The sequence below is a fragment of the Eumetopias jubatus genome, unplaced genomic scaffold (genome assembly GCF_037043125.1).
Source record: "Eumetopias jubatus isolate StellerSeaLion01/CBP00866 unplaced genomic scaffold, mEumJub1_p1.0 scaffold_125, whole genome shotgun sequence".
Classification (NCBI taxonomy): domain Eukaryota; kingdom Metazoa; phylum Chordata; class Mammalia; order Carnivora; family Otariidae; genus Eumetopias; species Eumetopias jubatus.
The window spans coordinates 317084-337777 of record NW_028274931.1 but is presented as its reverse complement, the minus strand read 5'-3'; positions in this window follow the sequence as shown (position 1 = coordinate 337777).

The following is a 20694-nucleotide window of genomic DNA, read 5'->3' as shown; positions in this document are numbered from 1 at the left end:
TGGTTGTTGCAGCATTATTCACAGTAGACAAGATTTGGAAACCACCTAAGTCCTAAGTGTCCACTGATGGACAAATGGATAAAAAAGATGTGATATATACATATAAAATGGAATATTATTTATCCATGAGAAAAAAGGAAATTCTGCCATTTATGAGAAGATGGTGGGAGGACATGCTGCAGGACAACTTGATTGGATTCTTCAAAAGGGTCACAAAACCCAAAAAGGGAGTGGGGGTCGGGAGCTGCTCTCCATTTACAGAGATTAAAGAGTGGCCCCTAAACGCAGTATGTGAGGCTGGATTGGAGCCTGGACCAAGTGAAAAACAGCTACAGGGACCTTCTCCAGACAGCTGGCAACGTTTCTCCCAACTCTGGCCATGTAGAGGAATACCTTGATTTCAGTTTCTTAATTTATACATTAGATTTATTTAATTTATTAATTTATACATTAAATGCACTTCCACCAAAATCTCAAAGCATGTTTTCTTTTTTTTTTAAGATTTTATTTATTTATTTAAGAGAAAGAGAGGAGCACAAGCAGGGGGAGCAACAGAGGGAGGGGAAGCAGACTCCCCACTGAGCAGGGAGCCTGAAGTGGGACTCGATCCCAGGGCCCTGAGATCATGACCCGAGCTGAAGGCAGAGGCTTCACTGACTGAGCCACCCAGCCATCCCTCAAAGAATGTTTTCCTCCTGGAAATTTTCAAGTTGTCCCTCAAATTGACAAGGATGAGGATGAGCTAAAGTCATGACTACGTAGAGTAATGAAGAAGGATGTGCCTTTCCAAGTGTGAAGACAGACTTGAAGGCAGAGAGATTATAATCCTGTACAGGCACGGGAAACCTCCTGGCTACTGGCCCTGTTGCCTTCAGCAGACCCACCGCCCAGGGGCTGCCCGGAGCCCCTCCATCACACATAAGCACTGCCCTTGCTCTTCCAACCCCTGCTTTCACCCGGCCTGGGGCCAGAGCCACCTGACAGAGGGTCAGGACACCAGCATTTCTGAAGTTCACATTAAACTGTTATAATCTTCAGGGAAAGAAAGCACCAGTCACAGTACTCAAGCTATCTGGATGTGGGTGTGCAGAGGGATGGGGGTCTCCATCCTCCCCCTTGTCCTCCACGTCCCCATGGCAAGGATAAAAAGTCGCTGGGGCTCTCTGTGCACCAGCTGCTGTGTCAGGAGGGGGCCGGGCCATCTGGATCTCTTATTACTGCTTCTGTGGAAAGAAACTAAGCTAGGAACCAAGTCAGAGAACCCAAGAGGAGCCCCGCCCTATCTCGGAGGCCTTGCCACCTTGTCGCTCTCTCCCAGCCTCCTAGAAGCATGGAGCATCGTGTCCCTTGAACTCTCATCCTGTGGACTCCATTGCCCCCGGGGTGGGGCTGTTGCATTGCATGAGTGTATGCGGCACCCCCAGGATGCCATGGCTGGGCTCCCTGGCACTATGCCATGCCTCCGCCTGCAGTGGGGGCCGGGGGAGGCTCACAGGCTTCCGTGCCAAGGGCCACCTGAAAGGGACCCAAAGCTGAAACTTCTACAATACAACAACCAAGCTGGCTTGGTGGAGGAGGGCATCACTGAAGTGAGAACTCCGCCCCTCCACAACCCAGGAGCACGCCCCCTCCTGACCCCAAGCCTGGGTCCTCTCCTGGAAGGCGCCTTGGCTACAATGGGAAGAACTCTGCATGACAAGGAATCCAGAAAAGGAAGATTCAGAGCCCCAGAGAGGAGGGTGAAGAGATTTGGCAAATGCTCAGGGAGATTCCAGCTGAGCTGGCTGAAGGCTGGGAGATGGAAGGACACATTTGTTTTTTCCAAATTATTAGGACCAAAGAGCTTTATTCTCCAACAAATCCTTCCAGGGAGAGCCCCACATCTCCAAGGCGTGCATGGGACTCCTATTAGCATTCATAACCATTTTCCCCACTAGTCTGATGAGGTAGTTCCCATGCAACCTTGATCTCCTCCATGTGGCCTCCTACTTGGCCATCTTTTCAGCTAAAAATAAACTCTATTCATCAACAAATACTTTAATATTGATTGTGTTGCCTGAGTGCAGGCTGGTTACCAGATCAAAGTACCCTGTGTATAATAAAATGCCATTTATAATGAAGTATTAAATCAAATGACACTCAGAAACACACACTTTTCTGGAGGCTTTTTTATGTGTGAAACTTAATGGGTATTAATTGTGAAGCATTTGCATCGAGAGTGGAGAACAGGGTCTCTCTGAGCCAGAAGTGAGTGTTCTCCTTGCTTCTTCACTCCCAGCTGGGACCTCACCTGGACCACACTTCTGTATCGGTGCCCTCCCGGTGTGACCATACAGATTCCACAGACACTCATGAAGAGTAGGGATGGGTTCTCACGCTGATGGTCTGTCCTGGAAAACCCAGCCAAACCAATTCTAAAGATGAAGCAGAGTCAAGACCCTCTCCTTACCCCTGCCAATACAGACAGGACATTTCTCTTTCAAATTCCTTTTCCATGAGTTTTACAGAAGGTCTGTCTTCATTGGCTCTAGTGTGTCTCTGGGTCTGCCTCCATTGGCTGTCATGCATCTCTGGGCCTATTCCCACTGGCTGTCATGCATCTCCGGGTCTGTCCTCACTGGCTGTCATGCATCTCCGGGCCTGCCCCCACTGGCTGTCATGCATCTGCGGGTCTGCCCCTACTGGCTGTCATGCATCCCTGGGCCTGCCCCCACTGGCTGTCATGCGTCTCCAGGTCTGCCCCCACTGGCTGTCATGCGTCTCCGGGTATGTCCCTACTGGCTGTCATGCGTCTCCGGGCCTGTCCCCACTGGCTGTCATGCGTCTCCAGGTCTGTCCCTATGGGCTGTCATGCATCTCTGGGTCTGTCCCCATTGGCTCTTATGTGTCTCTGACACCTTCAAGTCCATTCAACTTACATTCGTGGTGGAGGTCCACCCACTCTGGGGCAGGCCCCCTGCTGAAGTGTGGGTGTGGAGGTGAACAGTCCAAAGAGAGCCCTGCCCCTGAGGTGTTCCTGGTCTAGCTGAGGGGGAGGCAGGTGAGCAAAGGAAAAGGTGACAAAGAAGTGCAGGAACACTGGGAGAGAAGAATTTTGCCCACCCACACTCAAGAAGCCCAGGGACCTCGGGGACAAGTGTTGGCCCTCAGCCCACTGACTCCTAGGGACGGCTGCCTTCTGTGTCTGCGAGTTCTGACCAAAAGTGGAAACTGTTCTCTTTTGTTTTGACCTTTGCTATTGGAAATCTTATAAAAGTGTGTGATTCCTTCCCCAGCCTCAGTAAACACAGAAAAGAAGCCCAGATGAATCTGTTTGTGAGGCTGGAGGATGCTGAGCTGCCTCTGGGTTTCTTTCAGACGCATGTCTCAGGAACACATTGAACTTGGCTTGCTGGGGGAAGGCATCCTCTGGGTCCCAGCAAATTCACTAGGACGGCAGCGTGGGGTCAGGAGGGAGATGCCCAACAGACTGAGGACCCCGACCGGCTCACCTGCGTTTCCGTGTGTCACCCCCAAGCCCCACATGGCTTCTGCAGCAAGGAAGTTCTTCTTGAAAAATGTGACTGAACTGAGACCCTCGGTGGTGGGCGGGGAGAGATCATCTGAGTATCTGCTTTGTCTCTCGCACATTCACCCCGGTTTCTAAAGGTGAGGAAATGAACACGGTTTAATTCACTAATTCTGTTCCTCTGCACTAACAAAGACCCAGGGCTTGGCCGTCTCTCTGTAGGCAGGACAGGGAGGGGGACCGAATCACTCGGCTGCGAAGGGCGAGGGTGTGCGGAGCACGAAGGGTGCTGGGTTGAGGCTGAAGAAGGTGCTAAGCCCAGGCCATTTCATTGGGCTGTTTGAGGGCTTTGTCAAGTACATTTTGATTACTTTAGATCCCATTCAACTGGGAAGACCAAAGGAACAATCAAGGTGGGTGATGGGAGCACTACGGGCATCTCCTGCAATCCTGGGCAATACAGATTGGGGAGATGGTCAGGATTCCCCCCAGACTCCTGCTCGCGCGGCCCCCACAGGGCACAGCTGTGTGCAATCTCTGCGGAAACCCAGGCTTCCCTGGAGCCACCTGCCACCGTCACCTGGCAGAGCTGGGCTAGGTGCCCACAGGACAGAGGGGAGGGCTTGGAGCCATGGGCAGGTCAGACCTCCTGCCCCCTCACCGAGGACTTGCTCCTCATCTAAGAAGGTGTCCTGGGAGCTCACAGAAGTGCAGAAGGGCTCCTTGGAAAGTTGTCATTGGCAGCATGACACCTGAGCGGAGACCCAGACTGGCTTTGAGGGCTCTGCTGCCTGTGCCCTCAGAGGCATCTGCTGGAGCAACCAAGTGCACTTGCTTCCTGCGGGGGCTGTACCAAGTCTCCTGATTTACAGGCCCTCCCCCACGCCTGGAGGCCACAGGCCAAATCGGGCTGTAGCCCGGTTCCCTCTGCAGGCTCCAGGGGCAGGTCGGCCTCCTGCACATTCCTGGCTGTGGGACCGAGGTCTCTGGCGGGCCACCAGCCCCTCGGCCTGCGGACCTCAGGAGGAACAGCATGGCCTTGGACCCTTCTCCCGTCAAGTCTCCCTGACCCTTCTTCAGTGGTGCTCACTCCACTTTTAGGGACCCTGTGGTGACATCGGGCCACCTGTGTGATCCAGGCTCTCAACCCACCTGGGGCTCCTGAAGGTAATCCCACCTGCAGAGTCGCCTTGCCCTATGAGGCCACCTATCGCAGGCCCTGGACGGAAGTTAGGACTATCAGGGTCGGCGGGAGGCCAGCCGCAGGGGTGGGGACCGGAGAGCTGCACGCGGTTTCTGTTACGTTCTCTTTCTTTCATCCTCTCCTCCGTCTCCATCCTGCAGGAAGGGTACCAGTGGTGCAGATGCTGAGGACAAGCAGGGAGTGACTGACCCTGCAGCTGAGGAGACTCCGTGTCCCCCCAGGAGGGGGGTGGACGTTTCTCCATCTGAACAAGGGCGAGATGGATTCTGGACGGTAAAGGGTGCACAGGGTACGCCATTCTCCAGCTCATGCCCCTGCCCTGTCAGTCTGCCCACCACCTGTTGCTGACTGCACCTCCCAGATCCCTGGATCCAAAGGCAAGAGTTGGGAGGGGCAAATTAGTCAGGGTGTTTCTTCCCTTGCACCTTCCCCACTTCGAGGCTGTGTCTTCCTCCACAGCTAAGGCCAGGAGCCCCTCCTCCACCGCCCAGCTCCTACCAGGCTCCAGTCAGCCCCGGGGGTGCAGCAGCACCCAGGAATCCAGGGGTTTCTTGGGCACCGGGATGTCCCCTCAGGCTCCCTTACTCTGCCCTCTCCACCCTAGTCTTTACTGGCTTGAGTCCTGCTTTCTGCCCCTGACTCACACTAACTCATAAGGACCTTGATAAGCCCACCCAAATCATGGCCCCCTGTCATCTCCTTGGAACCCCCAGCCAGCTGATGTGATACACACAGACCCACGTGTGCGCTCTGTTCTCCCTGGAGCAAGAAGCATTTCCGGCTCTGTCTCCCTGACTGAGCCCCCCTGCTCTTCACACCGTCTGTACCCACCTCCTCTCCAGAGCCCACTCTGACCTTCCATGGGCAGAGGCTCGTCCTTCAGGCGTGGCCTCTCCATACCTGTGCCATCCCCCCTGTCATGTGATCACTTATGTCTCCGTGACTAGGTCAGGGTCAAGGCATGGGTGTAGACCACACATCAAGCCCCTCAGTGCCCACTAAAGCTGCAGGCTGGGAGACTCTCTCAGTCCTTCTCCATCAGAGTTTCTGCTGGTGGCCCCTGGGAACTCTTACTGAACAAGTTCCCTTGTTGATTCCTACCCATCATGAAATTAGAGAAACACCATCCCAGAGGAGCCAATCTTCAGTTATCTCTGTGTTTCTGGAGCCACACACAATCAATGTCAGCTCATTTTCAGTGATGGTTTTGAATGAAGTTGGGGCAGGGTGTCATTCCACACACTGCATGGTAAGATCCCCTACTTGCCTTTGTCATGGAGTTCCAAGGACACTGATACGACATCAGAGGATTCCCCTCATTAGAAACCGGATGGCACAAAAGGAAAGACCCACATGCACTCATGTAGGAGGAGAGTCAGACCCCATCCCCAGTCAGCCCACGGTGGGGCCTGCTGGCCAGCAAGCCCACCACCCATACGGCCTTTCAAGTGAATGGACAGCCAAGATGGGCCCTTCATTTGAGTGAAGCATTGAATATGAGAGACAGAAACCAAAATCAATAAAAAGTTTTTTTAAAAGAACTCAGAAGAAACACATAAAGCAACAGGCAGATAAAGAAAACGGAGGCCCTCGGAGAGGTAAGAGATTTGGCACCCATGAAACGGGAGGTGATGCCGAAAACAGGGAATGGAAACGTGCTAGCATAACTTTCCAAAGGGGATATTTGACGTTGGGGAAATCCACCAGAAAGTGGAAATATAGGTTGAAAAATAAGAGGGGGAAAAGCCAAGAGTGTTAGAAAAGCAGCCCAAGACCATCTAACTGGAATTGCAGGAGAGAGCAAAGGAGAGAGGGAGGACGTGATTATCAAATAAATCCTTCAAAACCTTTCCTACAGCTAAAGAATATGAATTTCCCAGTGGAAGGGGCCCAGTGCCTGGCGCAGTGACTGAAGGAAGCCTCATACCCTGAGAATCCTTGAGATGTTTCACTGGGGGTAAAGAAAAGCCCAGAATGTTTTCAGAGAGAAGGAACTGATTGCTGGATGAGGTTGAAACCCAGAGTGGCCTAGACTTCTTGACAGCAACGCCAGGAGCACGAGAAAGTGTCAGGACTCCCAACCTCACTTTTGATCACACGTGAGAACAGAATAAAGAAATGCGCCAACATTTCAAGGTAATCAGAACGTGACTTCCCATGTACCCTTCCTCGGGGTCTTATTGAAGAATATCTTCCATGGAATGAAGGGATTAAACCAAAAGGAGGAAGATATCAAATCGGCAAAGCAGGGAAGCCCACAGTGTAGCAAGGCTAAGGGAACACGGCAGGGGATGGTGAAGAGATGTCCCTCAGTGAGCGCTGTGTTGAGGCCGCAGGAGGACCAGACTGGGCAGGGGGTGAGAGGGCACGGGAACACCACCAAGACAAAAGAAATTACAGAATGTGAGTGACCAAATCAAAGGGGTTTTAGAGTCTGTAGCAAGGTTTAAGGTTGAATTTAAAATAGGTGCATAGAACAACAGATTTTAACGGGGGTGAGGGGGCATCAAGGAAAGGAAAAAGGTTGTTCCAGGGGAAAAAAAAAAGAACGTATGCTTTGGGTATAAGTGCCTTCACTGTGAAAAATATTTTCATTAGCATAAGAACAAACATCAAATACTGATTTGACCAAAAATTGTGCAAAGACTCGGTGTGAGGTGCTGCAGGGCCTGGGAGGGAGTGTGTTCTTTCCACAGCAAGAGATCAAGACTGTAAGCATGTATTTAGAAACAGCTCCAAGAATTACAAAGGCCTTCTTCTGGGTACTTCAAGAGAGATGGCAAAGGACAGGAAAAGTCTTGTTTGACCTCTAAAACCAAGTATTTCCTTTGCTTTGATTAGAAAGTGTTGGTTTTTTTAAAAGGAAAAAAAAATCAGGCCCCCCTGAGACTTTTTCATTATATGACAAAATGCCTGAAATTTAAAAACTATCAAATTTTTAAACCCTTGAGGGAAAAGATTGTGAGCAGAGACTCTTCTACCAAGCCATTGTACCTGTAGGAAAGAAATTAGGAGACGTTTTTAAATATGGGTTCTCAAGTATTGTTCTACACAAACACACACATGCATATTCCCTTAAACATTACTTAAATATATTCATAGTTGAATGAATAAATGTCATCAAAACTGAGAGTTCAAAGGCATGGAAAATATGTATTTTCAAAACTTATGGAGATCAATAAAAGCAGTTTTCAAAAAACATGAGTTTCAATGAGTACCATTGGAATATTCATTTAAAAATAATGAAAATATTGCAGTTGTTCTTGCAGAAGTTGCTTATGTTCTGGAACTCAATAATAACATTTTGGATCAAGCCCCAGAACATAGCACTGCAGATGAAAAGGAAGGATGAGTGCACAAAGAATTTTTGACACACGTAAGTAGAGGAGCTTGGTACAAATAGGGTTGGAAAAACCCTAAATGGGCGTTTGTGCTCCTTTCAGGGGCACAAATGAAAACAACCAGAATGTCCGAACACAAAGGATCAGATCAATCCGGATGATAAACTAGTTGTTACCGCTCAGAATCTAGCCCACAGTGAAAACAGGAGTCACCAGGACAAGATGCAAAATATATTCTCCCGTTTTCAGAAAATGTAAAGGCGGGTACATATGTATGCCCAGGAACAGGACCAGGAGAGCATTCCCCAAAGGGTTACCCACCATTCATAAATCACTTTGATTTTCTGCTTTGTGATCTTTCTGCATTTGCCATGTCTGTGCTGATTATGCCTTACCTCTGTGAGGCAAACTCAAAGCAGGAGTCTGGGCGACTGAGCCTCCTGATGACCCCAGAGAGGTGAGCGTCCAGCCGAGTTCTGAGCCATCTGATGTCCTCCCCTTCTCTTCTGACACTCTCTTATTCTCCCCTAGAAACCTGAAAGGAAAATCCAACAGGTGCATTTTGTCCTCAGCAACAGCTAAGTCCGGCCAAGATGGTGGCCCGGGGACAGCCCGAGTTGGGAGAGAGAAATAGGGGAGAGGCGGACATGGGAGACGACATAGGGTGCTTGGTATCAGAAAGCATTTTGAAACTGTCAACCAAGGTGCAGTAGAAGGACCGGTGAGCTGAACTGAGATGCTGAGCATGGGTGGATTCCAGCCAGGATTCACCACTCACTAGGCAGGTTATTCTGGAGCTTGGGGAGAGGGCATCTTGGAAACACACCAAGACTTGGTGTCTTATTCCTGAAACAGGGGTAATAGAGTGCTTGCCTGCCTCTAGGATGTAGTGGGGCTGCAGTGATGTCAGGGACATGCGGGCGGGAGCCCGGGTACCCCTCTGTGTGCCCAGCCCAGGAGATGGTCAGGCTAATGCTTTGCAAGTGGGCTGCCAGTCATGCCTCCCTCCACCTGCCTCTTCCTTCCCCATCACCTTCCTTCCCTCAATTGCCCCGATGAGGTAGTTAAGCTTTCCTCCTTCCAAAGGCCCCTGCAAATGTTAAAGAGCCATTACTTTATTTTTTTATTTTTTTAAATTTTATTTTATTATGTTATGTTAATCACCATACATTACATCATTAGTTTTTGATGTTCCATGATTCATTGTTTGCGTATAACACCCAGCGCTCCATTCAGTACGTGCCCTCTTTAATACCCATCACCAGGCTAACCCATCCCCCCACCCCCTTCCCCTCTAGAACCCTCAGTTTTTTTCTGAGTCCATAGTCTCTCATGGCTCCTCTCCCCCTCTGATTCCCCCCCTTCATGTTTCCCTTCCTACTATCTTTTTTTTTTAAAAAAAAATACAATGTATTATTTGTTTCAGAGGTGCAGGTCTGTTATTCAACAGTCTTACACAATTCACAGTGCTCACCGTCGCACATACCGTCCCCAATGTCTATCACCCAGCCACCCCATCCCTCCCACTCCAGCAAACTTACTTTAAATTATCAGAAGTGCTCCTGCCTGAAGTGGAAGTTTAAGCTTGTTGGGAATTTCACCTTCAAAGTCATGAGTTGGTTCAGAACAATCCTTCACATGTACTGCTTCCTAGATGGGGTTTTTAGGCCCATTGGAACCTGTCTGAAGTGAAGGGGTCCCTGTTGGGGCCCTTCTGGGGAGGTAGGACAGAGCCCTCAGGGCTGTCAGCTTCCTGGGCTTGAAGTAGGTCAATCACACCCTGGGTCTGAAACAGGCCTGCTTTCTCAGGAGTCATTTTTATGCTGAACTCACCACTTAACACTGCAAAGCCAAGAAAGAGAAGGTTTTCTGCAAGAGAAAACAGCAATGCCCCTGCCCTGGGCCTACCCAAGATAGCGAGATAGCGCTGTGCTTCTCTTCCAAGGAATGCTGAGGCTGGGGCCGGCTTCTGGACTCTAGGTTCTGACAGCCAGAAATCCAGCCACCGCCAGGGGGGCTGCACCTGGGAAAGGTTGCCCAGACATGCCATTACCCTTGGACGACAGCAGAATATTTGCCTCTACAGAGGTCAAAACAGAGTTATGGTTAGTTTCCAAAATTGCTTTACAAAAGGAAAGTAAAAATGTTCCCTTAAAAAGAAATCTTAGCAACCCAAGGTAGATTGGTGGTTGCCAGGGGCTGCAGGGGGCGGGGGGGGGGGAGAAGGAGGAGAAACTGCTTAATGGTTAATGGGCTTTACTTTGGAGAGATGGAAACATTCTGGAAGGAGACAGAGGTGGTGGTTTCACAACAGTGTGAATGGATTTAATGCCACTAAATGGCTCGCTTTAAAAATGGTTTAATTTTATGTTATGTGAATCTCACCTGCATAAAGTATTTTTTAAATCATTTCAAAGTGCTCTCCCCTCTGGCTTGCAAGGCTTTGTCAACTTTGGGTGAGGGGTGGGACTGTGTGGTGTGTGTTCCAGCTAGCAAAGGTGGGAACAGTCCCCCTCCCCGCTCTGCCCTGGAGGGGTTGGAGGGCCAGCTGGGGCAGGGTGCCTGCCGGTGCTGCTTGGTCTAGCGAGGCCAGAGAATGGTTCTTCTTTTAAAAACCCATTCATTTGGGTTTCGGGTAATATGATGAAATATATATGTATAGTAAAGAGCAGCCATCAAAAAAAAAAAAAAAAGTGAAATCTTGCCATTCGCAAGGATGTGGATGGAACTAGAGGGTATTATGCTAAGCGAAATAAGTCAATCAGAGAAAGATAAGTATCATATGATCTCACTGATACGAGGATTTTGAGAACAAGACAGAGGATCAAAGGGGAAGGGAGGGAAAAATGAAACAAGACTAAACCAGAGATGGAGACAGACCATAAGAGATTCTTAATCTCAGGAAACAAACTGAAGGTTGCTGGAGTGGTGGGGAGTGGGAGGGATGGGGTGGCTGGGTGATGAACATTGGAGAGGGTATGTACTATGGTGAGCGCTGTGCAATGTGTAAGACTGATGAATCACAGACCTGTACCCCTGAAACAAATAATACATTATATGTTAATAAAAAAATTAAAAAAGAAAAAAAATATATATAATAAAGAAAATATCCATCATTTCACTACTTACAAATGACATCTTACATTTTGATGTATGGCTCTTTAATCTTTTTTGTATTTGTATATATACTTTTTAAAGTGCTTTTGCAACTCTCCACTTTTTTTCCCAATTTCTCGTGTTTGGTTGTGTGCAATACCATGCATAAGCTCACGGATACCTCTCTCCCTTACTCTAAAGCTGTGCGTCCCTGGGTGGGAGTGGAGAAGTGGAAAGATCTTTCAATAGCCTGCCATTGAGATTTGCTCTTTTAAATCTTTAAGTTTTTCTGTTCCTTCCTTTGTCTTCATGGATTTGACTTAAAAAATACCAGTTTTCCTGAGGTTTTTAGAGGGGAGGGGGTAGGGGGGATGGGTTAGCCTGGTGATGGGTATTAAAGAGGGCACGTACTGAATGGAGCGCTGGGTGTTATACGCAAACAATGAATCATGGAACACTACATCAAAAACTAATGATGTAATGTATGGAGATTAACATAACATAATAAAAAAATACCAGTTTTCCATCTCCTCTGAGGCTTTATTTTCAGTTCGACTTTCAGAAAGCTTAACACACGATGCACGGGCACGTGTGTGTGTGTGTGTGTGTGTGTGTGTGTGTGTGTGTGTGAAGCAGAGTGAAAGGGAAGTGGGGTCTGGAATAATTATTTGAACTTGGTTCTTCTACAGATATTTTAGTAAGAAGTAAACCTTGTTTCCCTTGACAGAAATTTGCATGTTTGCAAGAGCTGAGACTATGAGTTTGGTCAGAGCAACTTGCAGTTGAAGGAGCAGCTCTCCGCAGACTTGGTGGCTGGTGTTCCCTCCCCCCGCCACAGTGTTCCTGGGCCCATGGCACCCTTCACATGTGCATGCGGCATGGGTCAGTGCTGTTAGCCTTGGAGAAAGACACTCCCTGGGCCCATCTCTCCTTGCAGGAGTGTTTCCAACTATTCAGGCCCCTCTCTGCAGCTTCTTGGTGCATTGTGGTATGTCCCCCCAACCCAAGTGAGACCATTCATAGTCCCCTGTCATGAAGGGGCAGCTGATCGGGTCAGTCCCATCCAGGTGAGTGACTGAGTCCCTCTCTCAGGGTCACTTCTCTCTGGCACTGGACAACAGAATGAATAAAACAAATAGATCTCAAACAGTGGAGCCTAAAGCACAAATGAGAGGTCAGTGGGATGGTTGCTGAGGGGCAGGGCCAATAATGTCGGAAGCAACCTATTCTCCTGCCTGGTGAGGGCGAAGGCTGCTAAGCAGACATTGTTAGAAACCTCACAAAGAAGGGAGTCCTCCTCAGAGAAATCAGAAGCTCAATGTGCCAAGCTCTCTGAAATGGACTGTCCCCATTTGTCTTCATGGATGGCTCTCCATAGCTGTCAAATATACTGAAAAGCCTCGATGAGCAAGTCAACATTCTGAGAAGTCAACTTCTGAAAGTTTCCCCCTAAATCCCACTGTTGCCCTTTCTTCTTCTTGGCATAAAAACCCTGCTTCTGGAAAGCAACCTGAAAAGCAGACGGATCGCAGGGTCTCCTGGCCCTCTTTCCCTGCCTGCCTTATGGTGGCTCTCCACCCGAGCAGGATGCCCAACGACCCCCTCCAGGCGCCGTGTGCCTGAGAAGACGCTGGCTGGGACAGACCCACACGGAACCAGGGCAGATGGCAGGGGGTCATCTGTATGGAAGAAGCAGGGCAATTAAGGTGTCCCCCTCAAGAAGCATTGCCAAAACATGGTTTCAAGGGAGAATTCTACCAAAGCTTTGGAGATTAGATAATCCCACTGCCACATAAATTAGCCTAGGTCCTAAGCAATAAAGAAAACTTCTGAAGTCTTTCCATTAAGCAAGCATAACATTAATTTCCAAACCTGATAAAGAATACTCCAGGGGCTCCTGGGTGGCTCAGTCGTTAAGCATCTGCCTTCGGCTGGGGCAGGTCATGATCCCAGGGTCCTGGGATCGAGCCCTGCGTCAGGCTCCTTGCTCCACAGGAAGCCTGCTTCTCCCTCTCCCACTCCCCCTGCTTGTGTTCCCTCTCTCGCTGTCTCTCTCTCTCTCTGTCAGAAAATAAATAAAATCTTAAAAAAAAAAGAATACTCCAAAGAGCAAACCAGAGACCAACCTCACTTGTGAGTATCGATGCAAATGCCCTAAATATAATACTAGCAAACAGGAACCTAAGATCAGTCTGCTTAAATAAACCTGGATTGGTCCTGAACTTAAATTGGAAATAACAGAATGGATTCATGATGCATTTCATCTTTAAAAACAACAACAACATAGAAAATTAGGGGCACTGCTGAAAATCCTAGACACAAAGACCATCCAGCAGCACTGGGTGCTCCAAGGGCACATTGATCTCCCAACACCATTTCCCACTGAAAGAAACCAGGATTACTTGGGGAAATGGCCGAGTCCAGGTGTGGAGAGGGAAATGTACAGGATGAGCCTGGAATGTCTTCTGGCAGCCAGAAGCAAGGAAGATCTCAAGACCACTTGTGTGGGGTCAAAAGGGGCCAGGAGAGGCTCCCACTGCCCAAAGATGAGACAACTGGATCATCGATCAAGGGAAAGCTGCAATGGATTGGAACCCACCAGGAATATTTGCATCTACGAGTTTATGATGACACCTTTAAAAGCTCATCAGTCAGCTTCTGAGGAGGCTAGCAGATCAATGCATTACTTTGCAAACTACGAAAGAAGGGAAAAAAATCAAGCATCTACCCTGCTTTTTCATAGTAACCGAGGGGAAGTTTCTTTTTATGGAGATACTCCAGCTAACTAAGTAAAGAAATTATAGAAAAAGACTATGACCGCATCACTCCCTCATGAAATAACAGCTGTAGCAATGATCATCGATGCCTGCTAGCATCACAGAGAGACAACCAGGCAGGATGCACCTCTGATGGATGAATACACATCCATTGATGAAGGATTATTGTCCAAAGGGCCCATCCGAACCCTGAAGCCTGGTTCACATCTTTCAGCATCAAGCATATCACTTATTGGTCATTGGCCATATGGCGGGCAGGAGAAGGGTGATCTTTTATTTTCCTCTTCTTCTTTACTTTCTGATTCAAAGAGATTTTAGGGTTCTGTAGGATCCTACATGCGGTGTGGCCACAGTTGAAAGAAAGAATTTGCATCGTTGGATTTCACAGTGCCAGAACCCCATGAGACAGGTGTTCCTTTCTAGCATTTTACAGGCGAAGACAATGACTTCCCTAAAGCCTACAGCTAGTTAACTGCAGACCCAGGATTCAAAACTGGAACTTCTTTTCATTCAAGTAAGAGAGGTTGCCCACACCCCAAGTTTCCTGAGTAGGAGAGTCGCTTAGGATTTTTCATCCCCAGAAATGCAGCAACCTCAGGCATTCTTTCCACAGCAATGGGAAAGATCACAAAATCAGGAAAAATAAAAATACACTCACAAGTTCTTCATGAAGTTGGCATTTTATTTAGAGATTTTTAAATCCCATGTCTCTAAAGGATAAGCATGTTTGTCTTGCAAAGCCTAGCTTTGTAGGAAAAACAAACAAAACAAAACAAAATCTTGGAAATCTGTGTTGCCCTTAAGAACAAAGAGTAATCATTGTTGCTACAGTCATGGAAATTCTGAATGTCTTCACCAATGCATAATTCAAACACATCTGAATACATTTTATTTAAAAGTTCCCCCCGAAGTTGTCTCCTACTGGTTGATATCTTCAACATGTCCATTTGTTTGATTTTTAGCAATTGGCTCTCACCATTACATAGGAATGGAAGGAGGAAGATTTGAGGTGAATTAATGAATTTCCTGAGATGTTCCATGTGTCCTTCTTTTCTGAGAATTTCTTTAAATGGTACAGGTATTGACAAAACCGGGTACTTTAATATCTGATACTTAGCATGAGGTGACCCACCAGAACCAGCTTGATCACAAAGAGCAAACCATGCTTCCCGGCTCTCGGGAAATACCCGTCTTTATGGCGTTTTGTCGGGATGGTGTCATCTGAAGGGCAATCTAAGGGGGCTAGTTCCTGGGAGTCAGCTTTCCTCTGTACCTGTTCCAGTAAGGAACCATCAGTCACAGCACCAAAGATAACCAGTTCAATAAGGAACCCAAAAGCATTCTGTTCCACTTCCTTAGACTCATGGCGCTGAGCTGACCATGAAACTGTGAGGCCAGACTTTACCTTGAAACCATGGTGTGTGGGGACACACAGGTGACAGCACAATCTGGATGGATAGAATCTTCTGGAAAAGTGGAGCTACCCAGAAAACTCTCCTTTTCAACTTTCTCATTTAAATATTTTAGTTCACTTCTTTGCCTTAATTTGTATAAGGAAAAGGTCACTGAAGCTTTATAAAACAACCATGTTTCTGGAGTGAGCCCAAAGGAATTAGGGGGACGGGCATCCCAGCACTGTGCAGGTAGCTGCCTAAGGAGGGAACATCCTGCTGAAGGCATTGCCGTCTTTTAATGAATCCTTGGGGTAAATTCTGTTCCTCATGCTTTTCCTCTCTCTCCTGCAAAGTAGAATGCACTGAACTTTCTTTTTTGTTTCTTTGAAGGTTTCCAACAGTTGAATTCAAATAGTTTCAAGATCTCTTGCCTCTAAAAGGAGTTCTGAATGTCGGCTAAGATGAATCTCTGCACAAACCTCAGGTTCAAGGTGGAGATGAAGCAGGAAATGCTATTTTAACAAGAACTGAAACGCTAGGAAAAGTTAATATTCAGAACCCAGGGTGTCAAGAGCTGTTGCGGGCAGACACTGATGAACGCTTTATTTTTATTCTCAGTAACATCTAGCACCTGAATACATCTTTTTAAAAAATTTTTTATTGTTATGTTAATCACCATACATTACATCATTAGTTCTTGATGTAGTGTTCCATGATTCATTGTTTGTGCATAACACCCAGTGCTCCATGCAAAATGTGACCTCTTTAATACCCATCACCAGGCTAACCCATCCCCCAACCCCCCTCCCCTCTAGAACCCTCAGTTTGTTTTTCAGGGTCCATCGTCTCCCCCCTCCAACTTACTCCCCTTCATTCTTCCCCTCCTGCTATCTTGTTCTTTTTCTTTTTTCTTAACGTATGTTGCATTATTTGTTTCAGAAGTACAGATCTGTGATTCAACACTCTTGCAGAATTCACAGCGCTCACCATAGCAAATACCCTACCCAATGTCTATCACCCAGCCACCCCATCCCTCCCACCCCCCACCACTCCAGCAACCCTCAGTTTGTTTCCTGAGATTAAGAATTCCTCATATCAGTGAGGTCATATGATACATGTCTTTCTCTGATTCACTTATTTCACTCAGCATAACACCCTCCAGTTCCATCCATGTCGTTGCAAATGGCAAGATCTCATTCCTTTTGATGGCTGCATAATATTCCATTGTGTATATATACCACCTCTTCCTTATCCATTCATCTGTCGATGGACATCTTGGCTCTTTCCACAGTTTGGCTATTGTGGACATTGCTGCTGTACACATTGGGGTGCACGTACCCCTTCGGATCCCTCCATTTGTATCTTTGGGGTAAATACCCAGTAGTGCAATTGTTGGACCGTATGATAGCTCTATTTTCAACTGTTTGAGGAACCTCCATACTGTGTTCCAGAGTGGCTGCACCAGCTTGCATTCCCACCAACAGTGTAGGAGGGTTCCCCTTTCTCCACATCCCCGCCAGCATCTGTCGTTTCCTGACTTGTTAATTTTAGCCATTCTGACGGGTGTGAGGTGGTATCTCATGGAGGTTTTCATTTGGATTTCCCTGATGCCGAGCAATGTTGAACACTTTTTCATGTGTCTGTTGGCCATTTGGATGTCTTCTTTGGAAAAATGTCTGTTCGTGTCTTCTGCCCATTTCTTGATTGGATTATTTGTTCTTTGGGTGTTGAGGTTGATAAGTTCTTTATAGATTTTGGATACTAGCCCTTTATCTGATATGTCATTTGCAAATATTTTCTCCCATTCTGTCGGTTGTCTTTTGGTTTTGTGGACTGTTTCTTTTGCTGTGCAAAAGCTTTTTATCTTGATGAAATCCCAATAGTTCATTTTTGCCCTTGCTTCCCTTGCCTTTGGCGATGTTTCTAGGAAGAAGTTGCTGCGGCTGAGGTCGAAGAGGTTGCTACCTGTGTTCTCCTTTAGGATTCTGATGGACTCCTGTCTCACGTTTAGGTCTTTCAAACATTTGGAGTCTATTTTTGTGTGTGGTGTAAGGAAATGGTCCAGTTTCATTCTTCTGCATGTGGCTGTCCAATGTTCCCAACACCATTTGTTGAAGAGACTGTCTTTTTGCCATTGGACATTCTTTCCTGCTTTGTCGAAGATGAGTTGACCATAGAGTTGAGGGTCCATTTGTGGGCTCTCGATTCTGTTCCATTGATCTACGTGTCTGTTTTTGTGCCATACTGTCTTGATGATGACAGCTTTGTAATAGAGCTGGAAGTCCGGAATTGTGATGCTGCCAGCTTTGCTTTACTTTTTCAATATTCCTCTGGCTATTCGGGGTCTCTTCTGGTTCCATACAAATTTTAGGATTCTTTGTTCCCTTTCTTTGAAAAAAGTGGATGGCATTTTGATGGGGATTGCATTGAATGTGTAGATTGCTCCAAGCACCATTGACATCTTCACAATGTTTGTTCTTCCAATCCATGAGGATGGAACGTTTTCCCATTTCTTTGTGTCTTCTTTTCTTTCATGAGTATTTTATAGTTTTCTGAGTACAGATCCTTTGCCTCTTTGGTTAAATTGATTCCTAGGGATCTTATGGTTTTGGGTGCAATTGTAAATGGGATCGACTCCTTCATTTCTCTCTCTTCTGTCTTGTTGGTGTATAGGAATGCCACTGATTTCTGTGCATTGATTTCATAGCCTGCTACTTGACTGAATTCCTGTATGAGTTCTAGCAGTTTTGGGGTGGAGTCTTTTGGGTTTTCCACATACAGTATCATATCATCTGCAAAGAGTGAGAGTTTGACTTCCTCTTTGCCAATTTGGATGCCTTTGATTTCTTTTTGTTGTCTGATTGCTGTGGCTAGGACTTCTAATACTATGTTGAATAGCAGTGGTGAGAGTGGACATCCCTGCCGCGTTCCTGACCTTAGGGGAAAAGCTCTCGGCTTTTCCCCATTGAGAATGATATGCACTGTAGGTTTTTCATAGATGGCTTTTATGATATTGAGGTATGTCCCCTCTATCCCTATACTCTGAAGAGTTTTGATCAAGAAAGGATGCTGTACTTTGTCAAATGCTTTTTCTGCATCTATTGAGAGGATCATAGGATTCTGGTGAGAGGAAAGTAAAAGCCTGTTCAAGAAGGACCTAGTTTAGAGGTGCCTGGGGGGCTCAGTTGGTTAAGTGTCTGACTTCAGCTCAGGTCATGATCCTGGGGTCCTGGGATCAAGCTGCCACCTTGGGCTCCCCACTCGGTGGAGAGTCTGCTTCTCCCTCTCCCTCTGCCCCTCCCCCCTGCTTGTGTATATGAGACGTTTCTTGCTTCTTGAGGCCCATATTGCAATATACTTCTGAAGGCATGTTTGTTGATGCACTTGAATAAGGAGCATCTCACAAGGAGCAGTGAGGTAACTGAGTCTCACTGTTTGGGGATATATTTTGGATCTGAGCCCCCTCCCCATCAATCTAAGCAATGAGAGAGGAATCCCAGTCTTGGAGGATCACACTAGAGAGATGGACACACCCTGGGAGAGATGGAATGGGGCACATGGTCATGGACCACTGGACAGGAAAATGGGGCCAGGGAGTCTCACTTCCCATGGTGGTATTGACTATCCCCCCTGTCACATTCTCTCCTGCCTCTAAGGGCTGAGCCATTCTGAGCCCATGAGAAGTTCTGGCTGCACTCTCCCATAGATTTGAATCACTCCATGCACACCACTACCCACGTAGCACAGTGATAGTTGGCCTCATCCTCAGGCTGAGCCCCAGTGATGATAAGGGTGGTTTTGTTCCCAGAGATGGATCCAGGGAAGTGATCAGGGACCTCAGAGGGATGGTTCTTTATCCGGTAGACAAGGGGGTGGGGAAACCAGCCTGGGGTCTGCTAGTACCAGCCAGGGCAGTTACTGGTAGAGACTTACCCAAGCCTAGGACCACAAGTGAGTATGACCATCCCTCTTAGAGACACTGCCAGTGATGGCTCCTGGGTCACCACAATCTGACAACCTTCCCCTAAAACCAAAGGGGAGACGAGCGCTGTTATGGGAGACAAGCGTCACCCTGAGACACTGTTGTTATGTGTCCCCCCACAGTTGCAGAATCCCTTCATCTGACCAGGGCCTTCAGTGAGGCACCTGAGAACCACAGTCCGGGCCGTGGCAGTAACCCTTACAGGACGTGGCCTCCTCAGCTTCCTGAGCTGGAGTGGGGTGTCCTTGGGAAATTTTCATGCCCCAAACCCATTAGAAGGATAAGGTATTTCATGCCACTCCCCCTGCTTGTGCTCTCTGTCAAATAAACAAATAAAATCTTAACAAAAAAGAGTCAGGGTAGTGTTTATGGTAGAGACATTTTAAGGATCCTGCAGGTTCCAAATATTTATACAGTCAGACCACTGTTCTGCCTCTTGTTTCCCTTCAGCATTTAGGTATACTCATAATCTGGGTCAGAGAGATTCCAGTGCCATTTCCTATGGGTGAGGCTGAGAAGCTAGCTCTGACTCTCCATCTGCCCTGGACATCTCAGATTTGCTCCTCTCTTGTAATTGGACCACCAGCTGAACTTTGAAACTAGATCTAGTGAAATTTTCAAGGGCTAAGCCTGCATTTGCACTAAATAAATTTCTGAAAACTCTGGGCAATGCAAGCTGTGCATATTGCATTACTTTTCCAGTGGTTGCCATCATAATTTGGGAAATGCATCTGTATGGAAATAAATGTGGAGTGTGTTAGCTTGCTAGCTGCTGTAACAAAGTACTACAAAGTAGGTGGCTTAAAATAATAGGAATGTATTCTATCCTGGTTCTGGAGGCCAGAGTCTGAAATCAGTGTATTGATAGGGCTATGCTGTCTCCAAAGGTTCCAGAGAAGAATCCTTCTTTGCCCTTTTCTAGTCGTTCTTACTTGCCAGCAATACTTGGCATTCCTCGGCTTGCAACCGCATCATTCCAATTTCTGCCTCTGTCTTCACAAAGCTGCCTTCTCACTCTGTGTGTGTTTGCACATGGCATTCTTCTCCCTGTGTGTTTATGTCCAAATTTGCCTCATGTTTTAAAGACGTTTATCATTGGATTAGGGCCCATTTAATCCACTTAAATCCCGTATGACTGTGTTTTAATTTGATTGATTCATCTGCACTCTATTTCCAAATAAGGTCCCATTTGCATGTGACTATTATTACCATGGGTTAGAACTTCAATAGAACTTTATCTTGGTGGGGGCGGGGGGTGGTGCACAATTCAACTTACATCCTGGGACAAAAAAATGTATCAAGAATCTCTTTGAGAATAATATCATCTACTTAATAAAACTAGTGTGATGATTGGGTACATTTACACATAGCGTAAAAATAAGCCAGTCCCCA